The sequence below is a fragment of the Myotis myotis genome, unplaced genomic scaffold (assembly GCF_014108235.1).
Source record: "Myotis myotis isolate mMyoMyo1 unplaced genomic scaffold, mMyoMyo1.p scaffold_m19_p_4, whole genome shotgun sequence".
In the NCBI taxonomy this organism is placed as follows: domain Eukaryota; kingdom Metazoa; phylum Chordata; class Mammalia; order Chiroptera; family Vespertilionidae; genus Myotis; species Myotis myotis.
In genome coordinates this window covers 4,831,602-4,857,031 of record NW_023416346.1, presented here as the reverse complement: position 1 = coordinate 4,857,031, position 25,430 = coordinate 4,831,602, and the positions used below count along the sequence as shown (strand labels likewise).

Sequence of the window (25,430 nt, the reverse complement as noted above, 5' to 3'; positions counted from 1 at the left end):
TCCTGGATTTTCTAGGAGAGGAAGGTAGCAAGATGGCTCTGAAGGAGGCTGCCGAAGCCACCCAAGAAAGAATATGAGTCCCTGAACACAGACAGGGAGGATGTGGACTAATGCAAGAGACATTCCTTCAGGCGAATCTGCAGTGTACAGCAACCAATTGCACACTAAGAATGAATGCGAGGGAGACTTGAAGATAAGTACCTCTAGATCTTCTAATTTGAGAGAATTGACAGATGTTTTGTCATTAACTAAGATGGAGAGAGCAGGCAAAATAAGTTTCAATTATCTTTTAGTCCCTCTGGGTTTGGGGTTTTCATGAATCATTCAGGTAGAGAGTTATAGCAGCCAACTGGACCTCAAGGAGAGAGGTTTGAGAGTTAATGGTCTAATGTCATACTTAGAATGATCAAATTGGCTTGACCATAGTACATAAAATGAGAAGAAAATATAGCATTCTTTTTATCTGAAAAACTTGAATAAAGAATTTTGTACTTCAAATATCTATCAAACAAAGATATTTATGCAGGCCAATTTCCAAGTATCCCAGTGCAGGAGATAAAATTCTGACATATGCTCTTTCAGTGAGCTAAGGGATTTGAGGTATTCTCATCAGCCTTCATGAATTCTAGAATTTTATGTGGCATAATAATGTTCATCAGTGAAAATGAAAATATCAGACATGAGGCATATATCATTGTAGATTTTTTTTAAAGCAGTGACCACAGGAACAGAAAAGGAAGAGGGTCGGCTACAGGAGATTATCAGGAGTCAGTGCTGAGCCCTTTTTTAAAAAAGTGGCTATTTTAAGGTCAGTTCTGATTTAAATATTCATGGTACTAAATAAACAGGAGAACTTGGGTAAGCCTGAGTCAGCCTCACGCCCTCGATTGATTTCATCAACCAAGACATATTCTAACTCAACCATTTTATGAGCCCGTGAAAGTGAGATCTATTTGAGGAAGAAGTGATTTGGTTTGACCTTCAAGCAGTGGAAAAGAAAACACTTGCCACTTCAGGAGGACTTCCTCAGAGGAAGCTCTGCTTCAGACAGCAGAAACCTACTGGCATTTCTCAGGCTTCTGGAATGTCAGAAATATTGGCTACAACCTTTGTTTTCATAAGGACTACATATTTGAGCATTATTGATGGACAACTTTGTTAGTGCCAGTTAGCCCAAAGCTCTTACTAAGTCCTTTCTTTCCTTAACTCTTATGGTCCAGTGTCATATATCATGATGAGGCTCCTAGAAACTCCCTTCTCCAAGGCTACAAGATGTTGGCAGAGAGGAGAAACACGTTTCCTGAATTCTAATGGTCCCCCAGATATGGGATGGTCCTATTTCTCTATTCCAGAGTCAAACAACCCTAACAGGGCTTGAACATAATTTAAATTCAATAGAATGAAAGAAAAAAGTATTGTTTAAAATGAGAGACATTTGAAAGAGTGAAAGATGCCAAGTGAAATGGAGTGTTTGACAAAAATCTTCAGTCAATACGTTTTTCAAATTCTTTCAGTTGTTGATTCTCAAATACTTATGCTAATGACAACCACAGGAAAAGCACAGATGTTGGAAATGTACCAAACCCAAGACTAATTCTAGCCAACTAATTCTTTTCACCAAATATTCTGCAAGAGCATCTTACAAGAGGCTCAGGTACCAGTGGTATCTCTCAACTCTCTCTTGAGGGAGTCAAGCTCATTCTTTTTCAGGTTCCAACCCACAATGATAATCAGTTTCCTTCTGCTCAGTGGGTTTACAAGCTATGTGAGCTTGATGACAATCCAGCACAGGTGTACATCCGGCACTGATTTGGCCTGGATGGCTCAGGATAATTATCAGAGTCGTGAAGCCAGCTCTTCCATTGCTGGGTCATTTTTGTGTCACCAGTCACATTGCCATGATGACCATCTTTGACAGACACATTCTTGGCATTGAAGCCCACATGGTCCCCAGGAAGAGCGTCACTCAGAACTACATGGTGCATCTCAGCAGACTTTATTTACTTCCGTTGAAACTTTGACTGGAGCAAAGGTGACCACCATGCTGGGTTTGAGGACCAGTCTCCACTCAGCCCACAGGAACAGTACCAGTACCACCAGTTTTGTAGAAATCCTGGAGAGGCAGACACAGGGCTTGTCGATTGGACGGGTTGGTGGCAGGATGCAATCCAGAGCTTCAGGCAGCGTGGTTCCAGTGACCTTGCCATCTTCACAGGTGACTTTCCATCCCTTGAACCAAGGCATGTTAGTGTTGTCACATTCCAACCAGAAATTGCCACAAATGCTACTGTGTCAGGCTTTTAGCCAATTTTCTTAATGTAGGTGCTGACTTCTTTAACAATTTCCTCTTATCTCTTCGGGCTGTAGGGCGGTTCAGTGGAATCCATTTTGTTAACACCAACAATCAGTGGTTTCACACCCAGTGTATAGGCCAGAAGGGTATGCTCATGGGTCTGCCCATTCTTGGAGATACCTGCTTCAAATTCAGCAACACCAGCAGCAACAATCAGGGCAGCACAGTCTGCCTGAGATGCGCCTGTAATCATGTTTTTGATGAAGTCTGTGTCCTGGGGGCATCAGTGATGGTCACAGAATACTTGCTGGTCTCCAATTTCCACAGGAGATATCAGTGGTGATACCACACTCATGTTCAGCTTTCAGTTTATCCAAGACCCATCACAGCAGGCTCCTGCTCACATTTTTAATGCTTCTTTTGTCAATCCCAACACATTTGTAGATCAGATGGCCAGTAGTGGTAGACTTACCAAAAACTATATGTCCAATGATGATGATGTTGATATGAGTATTTTCCTTTCCCATTTTGTCTTAGATTTATCAGTGATTTTCATGACACTTGTGTTCCGATGACAAACCCGTTGTGAAAAAGCAACACTTAGTAATTTTATTCTTATGAAGCAAATCTGCTCTTTCCATGAATACAGGGAAGAGAGAGAGCAAGAGAGCAAGTAAAAACAGAAAGGGTAAGGGGAATCTCCAAATAGACCACTGTTTGCCCTCTTGGTATTTTACTGATGTTCAATATGCTTAAATTGAAACAAGAGTCTGGAATGCTCTAAAACTCTGACTAAGAGGATGGCCTCCATGGGCAAATTAAACTTTCTTTCTCATTCATAACCTCAACCACAAAGTTAAACTAGAACCCTATTCTTTTTTAATTTCATGAGTAAAAAATGCACTGAAAACCATTACTCTAGCCAGAATGAGTGATATTTCCTCCAGATCTAGTTTCTGACAAATAGTACATCCTAAACTAGGTAGCTGACTAAGTCCTTAGTCACAAAAACAGAAGTTTTTCATCTGAAGTCAGTCTTTTCCCCTCCAAGTTGGCCAGGTTGCCCAATCTGCTCTGGGACACTGGAGCTCCCTGAGTAAATTAGAAACCTAACCTCAGGGGAGTGAGGTACTCAGAGGAAAACCCCAGCATCCTGTACACTCTGCTGTAGCAGCACACAAAGACATTTAGGTAAGAAAATGCAAATCATTTGACATAATCTAAGAATTAGTATCCTATGTGGTCTGATGCTAGGGAGCCTGGGAACACCCTAATGTCACCTCCCCCCACAGAGCTATGCTTTTCTGAAGTAAGGTTCTAATCCTTCCTCAAAGGTCAAGTGATTAAGGCTCCTTCAATTTTGTGAGTCACATCTTTCCGTGAATGCATAACCTGAAAGGAGTTTTGGAGAGACAAAGAAAGAAAGAAGAACAATGTAGGTTAGGGGGTACATATAAGACCCCAAATCAGATCCTTGGAGAACTGGGTGCCTTTATGAAAGTTATTTTACTTCTCTGAGCACCTTCTACACATGACAGTTGATCTAACTCTATGACTCGATGATCTTACCTCCCTTTCCCCTTCCTTCCTCTTTTTTGCCCATTCTCTTTCTTCCTCTTTCTTCTTTTCTACAAGTATTTGTTGAGACCCTACTATGGCTTTGTTCTGGCATTGGGAATATAAACTGTAAACAAATTAGACTAAGTTGCCATCCTGTATATCTTACATTCTAGTGGGAAAAACATAAATAAATAGATATATAAACAGATAGTCCTCACTTTGCATTGTTAAGTATGCAGTTTAGTTACCATTGTTTATTTAGCAAAAGTCCACCAATAGCACATCTGAGTTATTACATAAAGTACAAATTTCACTACTAGCCCTCCAGTCCACAAATCACTATGTAAATGACAAATGCATATTATGACCAGTGATCAATCACATCCCTTCTTTTCAAGTCAGTCAGTGACTGGGCACTGCTCATCTGTTGTTCAGTTCACACAAGGACAGCAAAGTATGTAGCTGTGGTGCCTCCTTGTCTCCCAGCAATAGAGAGGTACTCCAGGCAAAATAATTTAACTTTTAAAGCACTATACTGTCGGAAAATGCTCCAGGTCACCTTAATTCTCTTGAATGGAAAAGTAAAAATTTACTTTTTACTACCAAACACAATTTCATTAGTCTATCCAATGGACCATGAAATAATTTCAACCTTTAAAGCCTATTAGATGGAATTTCAGACAGGCTATTGATACTACAATGAGAGAGGGAGGGGGGGAGGGCGGGAGGGAGGGAGAGAGAATTTCATGTAATTTTTAAGCTGAGTTTTGGGGGAAAAATAAGATAAAAGGCATGCAATTAAGAATATTCAGGCATCCAGCAAGTAGTATGTACACAGAACTTTTATTGCACTGTGTAAGTAACCTGACAGGTTTCCAATCAAAGGTAAATGGAGATATAGAAGAAATAGCTGACAGTGGGAATGTTAACACACTGTTGCTGTTTGAGGGGCTCTAGATTTGAAGCCAGAGGAACTTAATAAAGGCAAATTTATAGGCATAATGCAGAAAGTTATTATGACATACAATGAAAAGGATGAAGACGGCCTAAAGGAAGCCACACTAGTGAAAAACTTCACATTAAAGGAACTTTCCGAGGTTTTTCATGACATTGAAAATACAAAGGACAAAATGTTGGAAGCCGATCCAAACTTGGAAAGCAGTATGACCTTTCACAAAGTAATATAAATAATGTTCTCTTCTTAGCATAAATTTTACAGTGAGAAGAGGCACGAGTTGTACACTTGAAACCTGCATGGTTTTGTGAATCAATGTCACCCCAATAAATTCAATTAAAAATTTTTTAAATAAATAAAAAAATAGAGATGGGCATTGGTCAAACTCCTCTTCATAAGTTTTTCTTAATTGTGGCAAAATATAGAAAATAACATTTACCACTTTAACCATTTTTAAATGTACAGTTAAGTGTCATTAAATATATTCACACTCTTGTGCAACAATACCACCATCCATCTCCAGAACTTTTTCATTATCCAACACTGAGACTATATTCATTAAACACAAACTCCCCATCCCTTCCACCCCTAGCCCCTGCTAACCACTTCTACTTTCTGTCTCTATGAATTTGACTATTCTAGTTCTTTTTGTGTTCGGTTTATTTCACTTAGCAGGTCTTTAAGATTCATTCATGTTGTGACATGCATCAGAATTTACTTCCTTTGTTAAGGCTGAATAATATTCTATTGTATGTACAGGGTGGGGCAAAAGTAGGTTTACAGCTGTTTTGTATGGAAAATAATACAGTAATTAATAAATAATAATACAAGAATAAACTGTGTGTTTCATGTACTCACAACTGTAAACCTACATTTGCCCCACCTTATATATACTATATTTTGTTTATCCCATTTGGGTGGTTTCTACCTTTTGGCTATTATGAATAATGCTGCTATGAATATTCGTATGCAAATATTTGTTCAAGTCCCTGGTTTTGACTCTTTTGGGTATATATCTCAAACTGCAAGTAAAATTGTTGGATTATAGAATAATTCTATGTTTAATTTTTTGTGGAACTGTCATACTATCTTTTACAGTGTATGCACCATTTTATATATCACCAGCAATGCACAATATGTCCAATTTCTCCGTATCCTTGACAACACTTGCTATTTTCTGTTTCTTTTCATAATAGCCATCCTAATAGATTTGAAGTAGCATCCCATTGTGTTTTGATTTGCATTTCTGTAATGATGATTAGTGGTGTTAAACACCTTTTCACATACCTTTTGGCAATCAATATATCTTCTTTTGAGAAATTTCCACTGAATCAGTACTTTTTATATAGAAACTAGTGGCCCAGTGCATGAAATTCATGCACATTAAAAGGGGATTAATTAGAGGAAATATTTTAATATTACTATTTGCCCTTTCTCTATAATAGAAGTGTCAGAGATGAAAGAAAATTAGTAAAATGTATATGAAAATCTCCCTCCTGTCAGAGTCTGGGGCTGCAGGACCCAGAGTCAAGTCCCCACCCACCCACATGCACCTCAAAATCACGCGAGACCCAGACCCAGCCAGCCCCAACCCCATTGGACAAGATCCAGACCTGATCAGCCCCACACCTGTCAAGCCCCGCCAGGCGGTGGGGGGGGGGGGGGGGTGCAGCCTCAGGTCCCCTGGCCCAGTGCTGGGGCAGAGGACATGGCCTGAGGTCCCCTCATCAAGCCCCACTGGGGAGGGGGCGCAGCCTTAGGCCTCCTACCGTGGCCCAGCACCATGCAGCCTCAGGTCCCCGTTGACTGCTCATTACAGCTCATTATGGGAACTCTGCCTCCACTGTGGGCTCAGCCATACTGTGACAGTATGCATATTTCCTCTTTATTATATAGCATAATACATTTTTTAAATTATGATTAACACTTAAATAGAAAATAAATATGGTATCTACATATTTAAAAATAGATAATATAGACCTTTAACTGTATCTATAACTTATAGATAAGTTTATTATAAATTTATAAATCCCTACTACTCAAGGCAATCTACAGATTCAATGCAATCCCTATTAAAATACTAACAGCATATTTCACAGATCTAGAACAAATACTCCAAAAATGTATATGGAATCAAAAAAGACCCAAATAGCTACAGCAATCTTGAGGAAGAAAAATGAAGTTAGAGAAATCACAATACCAGATTTCAAGTTACACTACAAAGCCACTGTAATCAATAGCCTGGTACTGGCACACAAACAGGCATATAGATCAATGGAACAGAACAGAGACCCCAGAAATCGGCCCAAGCCATTATACTCAATATTTGACAAAGGAGGCAAGATCACACAATGGAGTTAAGACAGGCTCTTCAATAAATGGTGTTGGGAAAATTGGACAGTTACATGAAAAAAATGAAACTAGACCACCAACTTATACCATACACAAGAAAAACTCAAAATGGATAAAAGACTTAAATGTAAGTCATAAAACCATAAAAATTCTAAAAGAAACCATAGGCAGCAAAATCTCAGACATGTCTCATAGCAATATGTTTATGGATACATCTCCTAGGGCAGTGATGGCGAACCTATGACACGCGTGTCAGAGGTGACACGCGAACTCATTTTTTTTTGGTTGATTTTTCTTTGTTAAATGGCATTTAAATACATAAAATAAATATCAAAAATATGTCTTTGCTTTACTATGGTTGCAAATATCAAAAAATTTCTATATGTGACACGGCACCAGAGTTAAGTTAGGGTTTTTCAAAATGCTGACACGCCGAGCTCAAAAGGTTCGCCATCACTGTCCTAGGACAAAGGAAACTAAGTAAAAAATAAACAAATGGGACTACATCAAAATAAAAAGCTTCTGCACAGCAAAAGAAACCATCAACAAAACCAAAAGGGAGCCCACTGTATGAGAGAACATATTTGGCAATGATACGTCCGATAGGGGTTAATATCCAAAATATATAAGGAACTCATAGAACTTAACAAAAGCAAGACAAACAATCCAATTAAAAAATGGGCAAACAACCTAAATAGACACCTTTTCAAAGAGGACATACAAAAGGCCATGAGACATATGAAAAAATGCTCAAAGTCACTGATCATCAGAGAGATGCAAATTAAAATGACAAGGAGGTATCACCCTATACCGTCAGAATGGCTACCATCAACAAATCAACAAATGACAAGAGCTGGTGAGGATGTGGAGAAAAGGGAACCCTGGTACACTGCTGGTGGAAATGAAACCATTATGGAAAACAGTATGGAGTTTCCCCAAAAATTTAAAAATGGAATTGCCATTTGACCCAGTGATCCCACTTCTAGAAATATATCCTAAAAACCCGAAATACCAATCAGAAAGAATATACGCACTCCTATGTTCATAGCAGCACAATTTACAACAGCCCAAGTGCCCATCAGTAGGTGGGTGGATAAAAAAGCTGTGGTACATTTATACCATGGAATACTATGCAGCAGTAAAAAATAAAAATCTCTTACCTTTTGAGACAGCATGGAGGGACCTGGAGAGTATCATGCTAAGAGAAATAAGTCAGTCACAGAAAGACAAGTATCACATGATCTCACTCATATGTGTAACCTAAGTAACAAAATAAACATGAACAGAGTGGATCCAGAGACCTGGAAGCATGGAACAGAGTGTGGAATCTCAGAGGGAAGGTGGGGAGGGGGGAGGGGAGAAGTTCAACCAAAGACCTTCTATGCATATAGGCATGGCTCATGGACACAGACAATGGGGTGGTTTGGAGGGGGTCAATGGGGGATAAAAGGGGACATGTGTAATACTTTCAACAATAATGAATTATTAAAAAAAAAAAAAAAAGGAATGAAGTACTAACAGTGCCCTCAGCGGTCCCGGATCTGTCTCCTGCTTCAACAGTGTTTGGATAGAACAGACCCAGGGACGCCACTTCTCCCAGCCTCCAACCACCCTCCACCGTCTTTTCCAGTCATCACCTTCGGCACCACCCCCAAGACCAGCCAACACACCTTAACTCCTTACGGCCGAACAGCAATGAGCTCCCCAATTCGTCAAATTATTCCCCAGGTGGAGGCCGCGGCCAACCGCCTGCCCCTGCCCCTGCGGGCTCCCCGCCTACCTCTCTCTGTTTGGACCTTGACAATGTGGCCCCGGAGGGGGCTCTTCTTCTGTGAGTTGGCCGAGAAGAAGTGCGAGGGCGCTGAGCTCTCTGACAGGTGCACACCCAGCGTGGGGGCCGCGTTCTCTCCCAGGGCGCTGAGGCCTCCCTGGAGGAGCGGGCCGAGCTCAGGCCGCCCCGGAGGCCCCCTGGCCCGGGAGAGGAGCCTGACGCAGGCCCTCCTGGAGCCGCGGCCCTGGTTCTGCCCTCGGCCCGGGACTTCCCACAGAGCCACTTCCGGGGAGGAGGTGAACGGCATCAAGAAGATGGGCCACACCTGACTCACCTCCGCAGGCCGCCGGCCCCCAGGCGGGCGGGGGAGTATCTCTCCCAAAGGCTCCCTTAAACAGGAGCCTGTGGAGCCCAGAGCCTTTGAGGGGCCCCTCTGCATCCCCTGGTGTCTGGATTTAACCTAATCCTCTCCCCAAAACTACTAGCCAGTCTTTTAACCACCCTGAAGCCCTCCCCCATGCATTGGACCAAATGAAGCAAGAAAGCTTTTTGCAGAAAAAAAAAAAGACAGCCCTAGCCGGTTTATCTCAGTGGATAGAGCGTCGGCCTGTGGACTGAAGGGTCCCAGGTTCGATCCCGGTCAGGGGCATGTACCTGGGTTGCCGGCACATCCCCAGTAGGAGGTGTGCAGGAGGCAGCTGATCGATGTTTCTCTCTCATCGATGTTTCTAACTCTCTATCCCTCTCCCTTCCTCTCTGTAAAAAATCAATAAAATATATTAAAAAAAAAAAAAGACAGAAGGATGGTTGTTTTTGTAATGGTCCTTTCAGCTGTCTGTAGACCATTTTGTTGCTCATCATGGAATAAGAGCAGTGGTTTTCAAACAAATTGGATTATTTCAAAGCAGGAAATAGAGTGTATATTATGGGCCAACACATAGCTACACATAAAACCATATAAGTAACTGAATAACAGTTTCAAAGGCTGACATGAACTTTTTATTATTTTTAGCACATGCCATGCATATATTCTATTTTGTATTTTATAGAATTACTCTTTTTCAATTATGTATGTACATAATAAATTTATAATAAATTTATCTGTACGTTATGGAAATAATACATTTTAATTCTCAGTACTCTTAATGTTTTAAAATACAGTATAGTAAATAAATATTTATAAGTTTTTTTTCATTTTCCTACATTTATAACCAAGAATGGGAGAGTTTTTAATATTTCGACAAAAAATTTTAAAGGTCATTCATGGAGCAATCGTAATTTTCCCATTTATTATTAGTAATGTCTTGCATGGTTTCAACTTGCATGGCCATTTTTATGGTCCCCCACTACCATGGAAAGTGAGGACTGCCTTTACAGCAGCGGTTCTCAACCTGTGGGTCGCGACCCCTTTGGCGGTCGAACGACCCTTTCACAGGGGTCTCCTAAGACCATCCTGCAGATCAGATATTTACATGACGATTCATAACAGTAGCAACATGACAGTTATGAAGTAGCCACGAAAATAATTTTATGGTTGGGTCACAGCATGAGGAACTGTATTTAAAGGGCCAGAAGGTTGAGAACCACTGCGTTAGAGTGTCAGATTAGTGACAAGGAATATGGAAATAATGCAGAAGGAGGGAATAGGGAGTGATAGACTGTGATGGGAGAATGGACTGTTTATGTCAGTTATCAGGAAATGCCACTCTGGGAAAGTGCAATTTGAGTAGAGGCATAAACTGAGTAAGGAAGCCAGCCATTCCCCTGCCCATGGGAAGAGCTTTCCAGGCTTGGGGAATAGCAAGACCAAAGGCCATCAGATGGGAGCCTGCTTGGCCTGTTTGGAAGTAGCAAAAAATGTCAGTGTGGCTACAGTACACTGAGAGAGGAGGAGAGCAGTAGCAAATAAATATGGAAAGGTAGATGGGGTCCAGATTATGTAGTCTTGTTGGCCATGGTATGCGCTTTGCATTTTATTGTAAAGTGATGGGAAGCCATTGGAGGGCTGATAGTAATGTCATGTTAGTGCACAAGGCAATTGATTGGTTAGGGATAAGTTCCTTTAGAGAGAGAAAAGGAGAAAGTGAAGATATTAAAGATGAACTTCATGTACTTCATAATTTGTGTAATGGGGAGTACTGGCTTGAAAATGAAGAGAGGATATAAGAATTCTGCAGACCAGGACTTATTCATAGTTTTATTGAACATCTCCTATACCAACGAGGTCTCTCAACTCCTTCAGTCTCACTAAGAGACTCCTGCAATTTTCCCAAGAACCTTTCTGGACAAGACACTTCTCACCCAGATGTGGAAGACTGAGGGTTCCTAATTAGGGAAGCCAGCAGTGAACATGAGTGCTCGAATTTCAACAGAAGCAGCGGCCAGATTTCTCCACACACCAAACCAGGTTCACAAACCCACAAGCCCACGGGTCAGGCAGGGAGTATAAGTAAGTGAAGCTAGCTCAGAGAGCCTGGTCAATAGCAAGCTTGTGTCCTACCTAAAGAGGATAGCCACTAACAACTCCTGCTAGCTCTCACCATAAGCAAATATGGCCCTGAGAGACCAAGAGAAGCAGGAAATCCAGATTACAATCCTGTTTTTTTTTTTTAGTAATGGCAAGTAATTTAAAATAGATGCCACATCATGTAGGCTATATAAAAATGTGTCGGTGAGCCTTATATTGTTATTTCTGACCTTAAAGAACCCAGCCCCTCAAATATCCCTGTATCATTTCCTAAGAATATTCATGCAGAGAATCAGAACTGTTATCTTTCTCCCACCCATATGCCTTCCTGAAGGGAGTTACACTTAATTGAAAATCTCAATGTCTTGGAAAATTTCAGTGACCCTTTAATTCCAAGTATAATGTACCTTGACCACTTAAAAAAAAAGCCTTCATAAAACTCATGGATTTGACAGAAAACTCTGCATTGGGCAGACATTATCTTTAGCATCTAAGTATATGTTGTTTTTCAAAAAGCCAAACCCTTAAAAGATATGCTAATCTTCCTTAAGCACCTTAATACAAAGAATGAGAAACATCATTAATATTGATTTACAAGGCAGGAATTCACACACAAAAAAAATATCTTACAACTGCTGCAGTCTTACTGTACAGAACCAAGAAGAGCAAAGCAAACACAGAGAACATTTTGATTAAAAGTTAAGTAAATTTTCTTTGTGTCAAACTTTCCCAAAAATCTATTGAAATATTTGTAATACTTAAAAATTGTACTAGTATACATGCAGAGTTTATTGCACTACTAGAAAAGCTCCATAATTACCCATACTTTAGTTTCACTTTTCTGCTTCTCATTTGTTTCTAAGAAAAAAAAAAGAAGTTTAAATGGAATTTTGTAATTTGAGGTTATGTTATGAGAGAAGGGAAATTATATCAATCTTTCAGGGTTGGCCTTTTATAAATATTTTTTCTTACTTATAAAGCAATTCAATCAATGATTTATCTTGAAAAAAAGGTTTCATATATTTTAAAAATCTATTAACCAGTGTCACCCCAATTCATGTAATTTTTTAAATCCCCGTGTTTATTACTATTCTAAACTGGGAAAAAAGCTGAAGAACTTTCTCAGCATATCTTAAACCACAGTACCTGTTAGTCAGTGTAAAGTAGAAGGAAATCTGAAGTATATATTTCTCCCAGAATTTTCACTTGATGAAGATAATTTGTCTCAAAATAATTATCTCTTCTAAGAATGTCAATATCCCATCTGCTTGCTCAGCTTCTGTAGCAACAGTAGCTTCAGAGCTTCAATGAACTTTGTCATCACTCAAGCTAATGGGAAATGGAACATCTCCTCAGCCTCAGAAGCTGGGCAGCCCCGCTCCTCTTACAGGGATAGACCAAGAGACCTATTTCTCACGTCTTCAGTAGTGCCAGGAAAGGATAACCTTTCTATGCTTATCTTAGGGACATAGGAGAACCAGAGAGGATCCTGTTTAATTTAATGAAAGACTGATCCCCACCATATTCCATTTTTGAGATGTTTGCTCTGAAGACAGATGGAGTTAACCCTAACCTTAACCCTAACCCATTTCAAAATCATTAATTTTTTTTAACATATTTTATTGATTTTTTTTTTTTACAAAGAGGAAGGAAGAGGGATAGAGAGTTAGAAACATCGATGAGAGAGAAACATCGATCAGCTGCCTCCTGCACCCCTCCCCTACTGGGGATGTGCCCGCAACCAAGTACATGCCCTTGACCAGAATTGAACCTGGGACCCTTCAGTCCGCAGGCCGACACTCTATCTATCCACTGAGCCAAACCGGTTACGGCTCAAAATCATTAATTTAATCACATCTACAAAACACCTTTTGCCAGGTAAGGTAACATATTCATAGGTTCCCAGGATTGGCATATGGACATCTTTGCGGGCAATTATTCTGCCTACCACACTTAGCCACAGTGCAAATTTCAATGGGTTTTAGGGTGGCAGTTCAGCAAGTAAACATTCTGATTTCTTTTAGTAGGAAAGTATCAAGTTTATGGCAACTCCTGGGAGCTCCCGAGTCACCTTTGCTTCCTGTTACTTTTTCCTATAAAGGGCCAAACTTGTTTTACAGATGAGAAAACAGAAGCCCAAAGAACTAAATAATTACATCCAACAACCCTCCAGTGTGATCAAGACAGGCGTAAGTCTCAAACATTGGCTCTTGATGTTCTGTTAGGATGTGTCTCACCTTTCTTCAGTGCCTCCTCCCCAGGAAATGTGTTCTAAAGAGATGTAGGGGTGATGGCACCGAATTGGGTTGCGTTGGCAAGGTCAGGGTTGAGAGTAGATAAAGAAGGGGAAATGACATTGGTAGGAAAATCAGCCACACAGCTGTTGTACTCCCAGTCACTGCTTGCCATTCTTACTCAGACTTTTAAAGAGGGTCCCTTTCATAGTGCCTTTGAGACTTTAAGTTGGATGATGATACTGGGTGTGCTTCATTTTCTGTGTGCACAAAAAGGTGTTTGAGGCCACATATTTCCTGGGTATAGCAAAGAAAATATTTAAGAACTAGAACCAGTTTTGGGGTCCAACCCTGGGGGCTCATATCCCAGCTCTAGCACATACCATTGGCTGGATGACCACTGGAAATAGTACCCACCTCATGAACTAGATGTGATATATATAAAAGCTAATCTACAGTAAATAAGGATGCAATAAATGCTAGCTGTTGTTGTTGTTGTTGTTATTATTATTATTATTATTATTATTATTATTATTATTATATCAGCTGTCCTAAATGATCTGGCCCCTTCTCACCTCCCTGGCCTCAGCTCCTACCATTCGCTCCCTTTATCCATTGTGCACCAATCACACCAGCCTTGTTTCTGACCCTCAAACAGGCTGTGAGAGTCTTTGCATTTACTATTATTTTAACTTGAAACTTTCCCCGCAAATTATTTACAAAGCCACTTTATCTACTCTCACCCTGACCCTGCCAATGCAACCCAATTTGGTGCCATCACCCTTACATCTCTTTAGGACACACTTCCTGGGAAGGAGGCACTGAAGAAAGGTGAGAAGTATTTCATTATTCAGGCCTTAGCTCAAATATTACATTTTTTAAAATTCTTCTCTGACCACCCCAACTAGAGTAGCCACACCACACTCCCCAGCTGCACCCAGTACTTTTTCTTTTATTCCCTTAGTGGTTGGTCATTATTAAGCTGAAATTACCTTTTACCCTTTGTCACTTCCTGTCTTTCTCCTTCTCTATAGTCTTTAAGTTGCTTTGATTCAGCAGTGTTATCATATTCATTGATATATCTCCATCACCTAGAATAGTGCCTGGAACATGGCAGGAACTCAATTTTTGCCACCAGGCTGACCAATTGATAATAGATTGTCATCAGAGCATAGATCTTAGTTTAATATATTAATTTGGAATTTTTCTTTTTTATAAACACCTCTTAAGACTCATTCCCCCTATCCTCATTAATTACATCAGTTTCTCTCTCTCTCTCTCTCTCTCTCTCTCTCTCTCTCTCTCTCTCTCTCTCTCTCTAATGCAGGGGTTCTCAACCTTTTGGCCCTTTAAATACAGTTCCTCATGTTGTAACCCAAACATAAAATTATTTTCGTTGCTACTTCATAACTGTAATGTTGCTACTGTTATGAATCATAATGTAAATATCTGATATGCAGGATGGTCTTAGGCGACCCCTGTGAAAGGGTCATTCCACCGCCAAAGGGGTCGCGACCCACAGGTTGAGAACCGCTGCTCTAATGTCTCTTCACCCCTCCCCAGCTCTTCCTCCTCTTCATCACAACCCTTTATCCTTCCAAATACTTTTTTAAAAATTATAATAGAGTACTCACAAAGGCCAAGAAACATACAAGACCAAAGAATGAATCATTACTGGTGAAACTTTAGAGGCCATTGTTGGTTGACAGAGAACTATTTTGGTCCCTTTAACTCTCTGTTCTAAACCACAATTGCATAATTGCTTGTAGGGCTTGCCCAACTCTGCCTTCTCCTCAGTGCATGACACAGTGATTTAAGCATACAACAAGCACTCATAAACGCATATAACATGAATGGGGGTTTCTGCTGCCTATGCATAGAATCCTGTGAAAGGAATGCAAATCAACAGTGATCAGGGATGAACATGAGAATCCTGCTTTAGGTCCTCCACACCCCTCTCAGAACCAGACCAGCGCCAGCTGATCTGCCAGTGGAGAGGGAGTACAGAAGGGGTTGGGTGGGTAAGTATCCTGTTCCTAGGCCCTGTCTCCTAGGACTTGGGGCTTGGCAGAGCCATTGGAATCCGCATGTCACAGTCAAGAGCTGTTAGTTAACAAGCAATAAATCTTGGTGTCTCCTTTGAAAAAAGGAAGTGAAATAACATGGCTATAGACAAAAATCTTGGAGCCATAGAATTTCAAAATTGGAAGGGTCTTTGGGAGTCGTCTGATTCATACTCCCATTTTGATTAAATTACTAGCTCACAATAACTCAGTAGTGGAGCTGGGAATCGATATCAGGACTGACACCCCATTGTCTTGTTGTGAGGAAATAAAAAGAGATGGAGTGTGTAAGGCAATCTTTTTCCTACTCAATCATCATGTATGAAGTTTCTCAGAGAACAAATGTAAGGCCACATAAATAGATATACATAACTTTCTTTGTTTCATACACATTATATATTCATCAAAATTTCAATTAAATATAGTAGAAAAATATATTTAAGTTTCTTATTTCAAAATCTTTACCTGTCCCCCCAAATAAATCCTTTGTGCCATATGGTGAATCTTTATACTGAGTTGACATTCTGGGTACTTTTTCACTCCAGTAAATTGTATTTTTAATGACTGCTGAGTTATACATTATAATATACAGATTGGCACACATTTATACTTGAAGCTGCTATAGGACACTGTAGAGTAGATTTCAGGAGGATGAAATATTGTTGGCAAGTATACCCTTTCTGCCAGGAGCCAGTCCATGCTTGCTGTTTCAAGGGACCTGGCATATATGGCATACTGTTCTTAATATGTTTGCTCACCTTCTTGGCACTATGTGTTTTAACCAAGGTCTCTGAGAAAGGTTGTTTCCCCAGGTAGGGATTTTCCCCTGAAGTTAGGGAGGGAATAAAACCTCTTAACTAAGTGCCAGGCGGGTAATTAATCACTTTAACTACGAACAATCATGCTTAAGCTACATAATCTTTACTCCCTGGATTGGAGATAAGAAACGCCCTAACCTTTGGAATAGAGATTGATAGGATTGGAATCAACTGGTATAAATACAGATGTAACAAGACAGAACTTAGAAGACAGAACCTACACAGAACCTAGAGACAGAAGAACTTCGCTGGAGAGAACATGGCAAAAGATCCTGGACTGAACCTGACTACAGAAATTGGCAAGAGAACCTGACTAGAACCTGGTGACTGAGCCTGGCTGGAGAACCTGGACAGAACCTGGCTGGAGAACCTAGCGAGGGAACATGGCTACAGAACCTGGCTGGAGAACCTGGAGAACCTGGCCCTAGCAAGACAACTGGACACAGAACCTGGCTGGAGATCCAGACCAGAACTTGGCTGGAGATCCTGGCTAGAGATCCTGGCTAGGCTGCTGATCAACTGAACACTGTCTCCATGTCATTCCTTCTTCGCCGACTCCATCCACACCTTTGGGGACCCCTGGACCTGCTGGGGTTGGACCCCAGCACCTTTCCTCTCCTCATTCCTCCTCTCTTCTATACTGCAAATCTGCTCTTCCCCCAAACATCTCCCAGAGGCGTAGGGAATGCAGTCTCCTGAGAAATGTGTCAGCACTTCTCTGCGCTGATTTTTAGCTACCTTCAAAATCCAAGCTCTTTAAGACCACCTGAAATAAGAAAAGCACTAACTTTTGCCAAGTTACTATGCAGTTCTTTCATTAGGAAACTACACAGTTTTTTTTAAAAAAGCTATGGGACATAAATGGTTAAAAAAGTCAGCTCCCTCTTGTTTTTATTAAATCATGTATTTATTTTTCAGGGGTGTGGAGGTGAGGGTGATGGTATTGATTCGCTGCCTGCTAATTTTTAGAATTTTCAGTGTCATTCTTTGACTGTATGTGTGTGTGTGAGTGTGTGTGTTTCTTCCTTTGGAAAAACAAAAGCTGGGTTTCCTTGCCCACCATGGAAAAAAAGTAACATACAACGAAATCCTTTCCTGAGAGCACAGAGAACCAAAAGCAGGTGGCTTAGATCAGGGTGGTGAGGAAGTTTTGTCATTTCCAGAAGGAAGCATGAGTCATAGTGTGAAACATTTTGGGAGGCCTAAATCAGAGCTGTCGAGGAAGCCAGCTCTCAGACAGTTTAACTTAGAACCCCAATGTAAATTAATGAAACGCCTTCAATATCTTGTCTTTCTCCAAGATGGCTGCAGATGTAGATGTTCCAATTATTTTCCTTCAGAAACAGAGAGTAATGGAACAGTTGAAGAAGTCCCCTAATCTACTTCAGAAGCAACCAGGCCTGGAGATTATAATTAATATATATATTTTTAGAATGGAGAAAAGAGAGTGGGTAACAGATGGAGGGAGACTACTGCTCTAAAATCTATTAGTATATGGAGCATAGTTAAATTAAATTATATTGTTAGAAAAGTTAAATTATTATGGACAGCTAAGTATTTTAACAAACATTCTTTTCCGCTTTAAGGCCAAAATGTACTTGAGAAAAAAATCTTTCCACACTGAAATTTCTCATTGCTATGAGAGTCTGCCCTCTTTTGCAAAGGCCCAATACTCAGAAAAGCACCAGAATGGTAAGGAACACTCCATATGACCCTTCAGAAGAAGATGGTAATGGGTGGAGTTCAGGAGATGAGAAGAGATTCTGCCATGTGGGGATGAAAGATGGGTAGCATTGGTTTAGGGTGGGAGCAAGCAGGGGGAGAAGTGCAGGGATAGCAAGACGGGATGCCTTTCCAAAATTCACTTGGAGCCATTACTAAGAGGTTTAAGAAATGTTTTTTAGATTCATTTTAGAAACATTTCTTAAACCTCTTAGTAATGGCTCCAAGTGAATTTAAAAACATTTAGAAATGTTTTTTAGATTTTTTTTCCTTTATTGATTAAGATATTACAAATGTGTCATCATCCCCCCATTGTCCCCCCATCCCCCCACTCACACCCTCACCCCTTGGTGTCTGTATCCATTGGTTATGCTTATTTGCATGCATACAAATCCTTTGGTTGATCTCTCCCCCTTAACCCCACCCTCCCCTGCCTTCCCTCTGAGGTTTGAGCATCTGATCGATGTTTCTCTGTCTCTGGATCTGTTTTTGTTCATCGGTTTATGTTGTTCATTATAATCCACAAATGAGTGAGATCCTGTGATATTTCTCTTTCTCTGACTGGCTTATTTCACTTGGCATAATGCTCTCCAGGTCCATCCATGCTGTTGCAAATGGTAGGAGTTTCTTCCTTTTCACAGCAGCATAGTATTCCATTGTGTGGATGTGCCAAAGTTTTCTAATCCACTCATCTGCTGATGGGCACTTAGGTTGATTCCAAATCGTAGCTATTGTAAATTGTGCTGCTATGAACATAGGGGTGCATATATCCTTTCTGACTGGTGTTTCTAGTTTCTTGGGATATATTCCTAGAAGTGTGATCACTGGGTCAAATAGAAGCTCCATTTTTAGTTTTTTGAGGAAACTCCATACTGTTCTCCACAGTGGCTACACCAGTCTGCATTCCCACCAGCAGTGCACGAGGGTTCCTTTTTCTGCGCATCCTCTCCAGCACTTGTTTTTTGATTTGTTGATGATAGCCATTCTGACAGGTGTGAAATGGTACCTCACTGTCGTTTTGATTTGCATCTCTTGGATGATTAGTGACTTTGAGCATGTTTTCATATGTCTCTTGGCTTTCTGAATGTCCTCTTTTGAAAAGTGTCTATTTAGGTCCGTTGCCCATTTTTTTTTTATTGGGTTGTTTGTCTTCCTTTTGTTAAGTTGTATGAGTTCCCTGTAAATATTGGAGATTAAACCCTTATTGGTGATAACATTGGCAAATATGTTCTCCCATGCAGTGGGCTTTCTTGTTGTTTTGTTGATGGTTTCTTTAGCTGTGCAGAAGCTTTTTATTAAAAATGTTTTCATTTAGACACTGAGAGCATTGAAAAAATCTTGATATATTACAGTTTCAGGGGCTGATGATTCAGAGGTCTAATAATACTAATTATAACATGGTCTGATGAGCAAATAGATTTGGAGTGAATTCAGACATAACTTTGGGTGCTCCCAATTTCCACCATTATCTCCTTGAAGCTTGAAACTGAAGAGGACCTCACTTTAGCATGATAGTTTCCTGTGGTTGGTTTTACTCTCTGATAACCACTTAGGGGGAGCCTGCTGCTGTCGTTGGGCCTGGGAAAATTGGCTGGGGAACAATTATAGCCTTTGGCAACCCTAGACACATGTGCATGGATGGGAAAAGAAGAAAGAGAAATGTGTTGCACAATCTAGAAATTGAGGAGATACACACACACACACACACACACACACACACACACACACGATATGAGGCATGAGTCTCCGTAATCCAGTTGGGATTATCAGAGAATGACAAGAACTCTAGACTTGATAGTAGCAGAAAACCCGTCCTCCTGACCTTCTATATGTAGGTGGCAGAGACATTATTAATATCACAACTTTATAAAAGTTTCCCTCTGAGTCAGGTTTAAACTAGGCTAGGACCTGTCTTTCAGGGTTTTCTGGGTGGCCTTTTGCCCCATCAAACTTTCTAGAATTTAGCTTTTTCAGTGAGCCCAAAATTTAGGAGCATACTTCACCTTCACCACTTTCCTCCAGTACCGCCCTTTGATATAGGTAACCTGTGCCCTGATCTTTAGAAGGAACTACTTTGGCTTTTCTTAGCCCAGCCATTTCCCATGTGGTAAGGATTCCATGAATCCAAGGAAATATAACCATCCAGAAGCTCTACTCCCTCTTCCAAACTATGCTCTGGGTAGCTAGGACCCGCAGATTCCCTGCCTGGATGACTCCAAGCTGGCTTCCAAAACCTGTATATTCCTCTTCCCTAGGTCTGCCTTTCCCAAGGCAGATGTGCCACAGCTGTGCTTCCCCTGACAATAGTGTAGTCCAGTGGTCGGCAAACTGGCTGCTTGAGTGTGGCTCTTGCACAAAATACCACGTGCAGGCGTGCACATACAGTGAGATTGAAACTTCGTGGCCCATGCCACAGGGCCAAAGAGCCGCATGTGGCTCGCGAGCCGTTGTTTGCCAACCACTGGTATAGTCCTTCTTGGTCTCTGTGGTCCAAGGGTATGCTTTAACCTCAGCCTGGGGTTCTGGGGTTTTTATAATGGTGTCCTGTCTATTGGTAATTGCTAGTTTGTCTCCTTGAGAGAGGGAATAAAGTTGGGAATAACCTATATTGTTACCTGGATGACATCACTCCCTTTTTCCTTCTTAATAAGAACGTTCTGTTAACAAGAAGTTTACCATCCCAAGAGTTTTGATAGGGTATGAATAGAATGAAAGTTTAGTGTCCACCCAATGTAGCATCCCAGAATCCATAGATCATTATACCTGAGGTGGTAAATTTGTTGCTTGGTTCACCGCTGTGGTAGTGCCTTAAACGTAATCCAAATTTAAATATATATTTAATTTAAATATATAAACTATATTTAAATCCATAGCTAAATAAATATATACATGTAGGTATATATGTACTATATATAGGTATGTACAGTTTCCATTATGCAGGCTGAACATTATCTTTCTTTTGAAACAATTGGTAGGTCTATGGTATACATATACTCGTGACTATAGTACGCATGCATTGTGTAAAAGATGAAATGTAGTGGTTGCAAGTAGTAGAAATTTCTTTGGGATAGCTGATTACTGAGACCCTTTCATTACCCATGGACTTTATTAACATCATGATGCACGTGTCATCCGCTGATAGAAAGGCTAGACTGGGCTAAACTGCAAGCTTGCATGTTTATGGATGGTAAAGTACTTAATCCAGATTTTTCACAAGCCCACATAGGTATTCCTGCAAAACAGCACTGTAAACCATGCTTCCTTGCGCTGGGAAGGGATTATCTGTTGCTTTTGGTTGATGGCAGTTACTTCCGGGAGGGACCATCAATAAATGTTCTGCTTGTTACAGTCTTGGGCTTGGAATTGCAGGCCATACTCACTCTCAGCCTGAAAAGACATTACTGAGTTGAAAAAAAGAACCTTACCTAATTAAAATGTTAAATCCCAAGAGCTTGGCAAAAGGGAGGAGGAAATCATGAATGGCATATTCTCAAGACTGGCTTTTCTGCTTGCCAGGTCATCATACACAGGTAAGGTTCATCTATAACAGCGGTTCTCAACCTGTGGGTCGAGACCCCTTTGGGGGTCGAATGACCCTTTCACAGGGGTTGCCTAAGACCATCAGAAAACACATATATCATTACATATTGTTTTTGTGATGAATCACTATGCTTTAATTATGTTCAATTTGTAACCATGAAAATGCATCCTGCATAGCAGATATTTACATGACGATTCATAACAGCAAAATTACAGTTATGAAGTAGCAACGAAAATAATTGGATGGTTGGGGGTCACCACAACATGAGGAACTGTATGAAAGGGTCGCGGCATGAGGAAGGTTGAGAACCACTGATCTATAATAATAAAAGTGCAATATGCTAATTAGACCAGACGTCCTTCTGGATGACCTTCCAGACAAAGGCTGAGCTGTGAGGGAAGCCCAGGTCCAGGGTGCCAGAGGGAAACCAGTGCTAGCAACCAGGGGAAGGAAGGCCTACTCTTTCACGAATTTCATGCATTGGGCCTCTAGTATAAATATATTTTCCAAGGAAGGTAAGCTACTGTTACCAATACCAAGGTGGAAAATAAGACTGGAGTTGTTGTGTCAAATAAAGAAAAACAGGTAATAACAGCACCACTAACACTAGAGGTCATGCCAAGCTGTGGGTTATAAAGATGACTACATAAGGCTGGAAAGGGTAATTCCAGTTCTGAGCAGTTTTCCAAAACTAGAAATAACATTGTTTGCAATCTTAAATTTCAGCATGGCAGTGAAGTCATTTTGTTCTCATGCTGATTCACCCAGAACATGCCAAAGAAAGTGCCAGTAAAAATGTTCGTGACATTTTTGATAAATAAAGCAGAAGACAGAAAGATTGGCTTTTGAGGTTCTTCTGAATGTTTTCTTGAAATTCTTCTTGAATTTGGAAGATGAATCTGCACTCCTTCAGGCTCTGAAGGTCAGGATAGACCAGCTATGACTTTTCCAGGAAATGAGTAATAGTAAGATTAGGGAGGAACATTTCATCCAGAACCTGTAGGTGGGGTTTCCCCCCCCCCCGAAAAGACTTCTGGGAGTTCCAGAGGCGTGTGCATACTCGAAATGGGAATAGCCAACCTAACTCAAGCTTGCCCTGGAGTTTCTGCCAAATCTCTCAACTCTCACCCTGGTTTTCCCCACCCAGAGTGGCTCATCCTTTATATTCCTTCTCATTCTTTTCTTGTCTTATTTTCAGTTCATTGTCCAACCATTCCTCACCACTTCCTTCCAATCTTCATACCCATGCAAAAACCTGAGAAATCTTGAATAAGTGTCACTTAGAATTCTCTCTTCCTAGAAGACATGGAAGGAGACTGCTGTCAAATGCTGTTTCTAAGACACACACATGCTACAGCCATGGAGAGTTGAGTCATTGTTGGGGGAGGGATGCATTTACAATTCTTTAGAAATTTGTGTTCTGTTTAGAGAGAGATGTATAGTTTTAGTGTTAAAATGCAACTAATTGGCTTTGTTTTCTTGATTAAACAAAAATGTATTATACCCCTACTATATGCCAGGCATGGTATTGGAAGATATTGTGATACAAGACACAGTCACCGCCACCAATGATTTTTAAAGTTTAGTGAAGATGCCCTAACCGGTTTGGCTCGGTGGATAGAGCGTCGGCCTGCAGACTGAAAGGTCCCAGGTTCGATTCCGGTCAAGGACATGTACTTTGGTTGCGGGCACATCCCCAGTGGGAGGTGTACCTTCCAGTTGTTCGGTGTTTCTCTTTCCCAGTAGATTGTGATACTCGACATTTATTGCATTGTTAACAAGCAAAGCCCTGGGCTCAGGGGTCTCCATACAAGTGTAGAGCAAACTGACAAATCATGCTTTCTTTGGCAAAGGGTGATGAGACCAAAATCAGTGAGATCATGAGGAGAGGAGCTACTGGGATTTTAGAACTTGGTCAATTGCTGGTATTGCTCCATTTTAGAAAGGCTCAAGTTATCACCAAAAGCCACTTTCTAAAGCTTATTACACAGTAATATGACTGTTTAGGCCAGTGGTCGGCAAACTGCGGCTCACAAGCCACATGCAGCTCTTTAGCCCCTTGAGTGTGGCTCTTCCACAAAATACCGACTTCTGCGCACGGGCCAGGAAGTTTCAATCGCACTGTACATGCGCGCCCACACGTGGTATTTTGTGGAAGAGCCACACTCAAGGGGCCAAAGAGCCGCATGTGGCTCGCGAGCCGCAGTTTGCCGACCACTGGTTTAGGCAGAAATTTGAAGCAGGCCAATCTTTCTTCAGCATTCTCTTTCCTCTTTATGGTACCCGCCCCCCAATTTTTTCTTCTTCCTTTCTACCTGTTTGCTTTCCAACTATCAGGAAAAAAATAAAAAAGATTTGATTTTTCTTTATGGTTATGTTTTATTGCTTACCTCTCATAGGAGCATATGCATCACAGTAGATATCAGTGTCTTCAGTCAAAAATCTGAAATCATAATGGAATGTATTTGGAAATTAGGGGAAAGAAAAGAGGGAACTCTCTGGGGCCCCCAGGCTCACCCTAGTAGGCAAACACCTATTCTGCCCATCCTACCCCTTCTTTCAAGGAATCATCTTAACAATCACTATAGGGTATAACAGAAACCTACACCACACACCTTCAACTGCGGGTCAAATTCCATTAAGGTAAATTCCAAGGGCTGCCCACATTCTTTAGCTCTAGTGGAATGTAGCTGCATTTAGTGTTAGGCAAACTGAGAAAGCGGAGGTCTAGTTTAGAAATAGTTGATGTAATGAGACAGATGATCTCAAAAGTCCCCAACTCTAAAATGCTGTGAATTCTATAAATTCCATAAATTAGATCCTTATTAAATTCTACTGTGATCTGGGGATAAGGTTAATAAAGTAAAAAAAGGCTTAGGTTTGGTTTTTTTGCAACTAATTTTTATAATAAAGTAAATGTTATAAACTGTTAGAAAATCTGCCATATAATGAGTACATATAATGTGATGTAAATTTCCTTGCCACCCCTCGTTTCTTTCCCAGAGTCAATCACTGATAATATTTTCTTGTAGATCCTCCTAGCCATTTTCTATGCATATACAATATCTTAGTTTTTTGCTTGCAAATCTTTTCTCTCGATTTTTAAAAATTAAATGTATTGGGGTGACATTGGTTAATAACAGTATATAGGTTTCAAGTGCACAATTTTATGACACATCATGTATCTTGCATTTTTGCCCACCACCCAAAGTCAAATCTTCTTCTGTTAACACATATTTGATCTCCTTTGTTTTATTGCCACCCCCTTCCCTCTGTTAATCACCATATTGTTGTCTGTGTCTGAGTTTTTGTTTGCTCATTTGTTGATTTCAGTTTTATATCCCACATATGAGTGAAATCATGTTGTTCTTGACTTTTTGTAATATTTCACTTAGCATGATATTCTCAAGATCCATTTATGTTTTCACAAATGACAGGATTTCATCTTATGGCTATACACACACCCACACACACACACACACACACTCACACACTAGTGGCCCAGTGCACGAAATTCATGCACATTAAAAGGGAGTAATTAGAGGAAATATTTTAATATTGCTATTAGCCCTTTCTCTATAATAGAAGTGTCAGAGATGAAAGAAAATTTGTAAAATGTATATGAAAACCTTCCTCCTGTCAGTCTGGGGCGTG

At 40.6% G+C, this 25,430-nt stretch overlaps 2 pseudogenes; one reads left to right on the top strand and one right to left on the bottom strand.

Moving 5' to 3' along the window:
• Positions 1-1,696: 1,696 nt before the first annotated feature.
• Positions 1,697-2,820, bottom strand: LOC118654278 (annotated as a pseudogene).
• Positions 2,821-4,854: 2,034 nt separating this feature from the next.
• LOC118654277 overlaps positions 4,855-25,430 on the top strand; it is a 73,772-nt pseudogene continuing 53,196 nt past the window's right edge.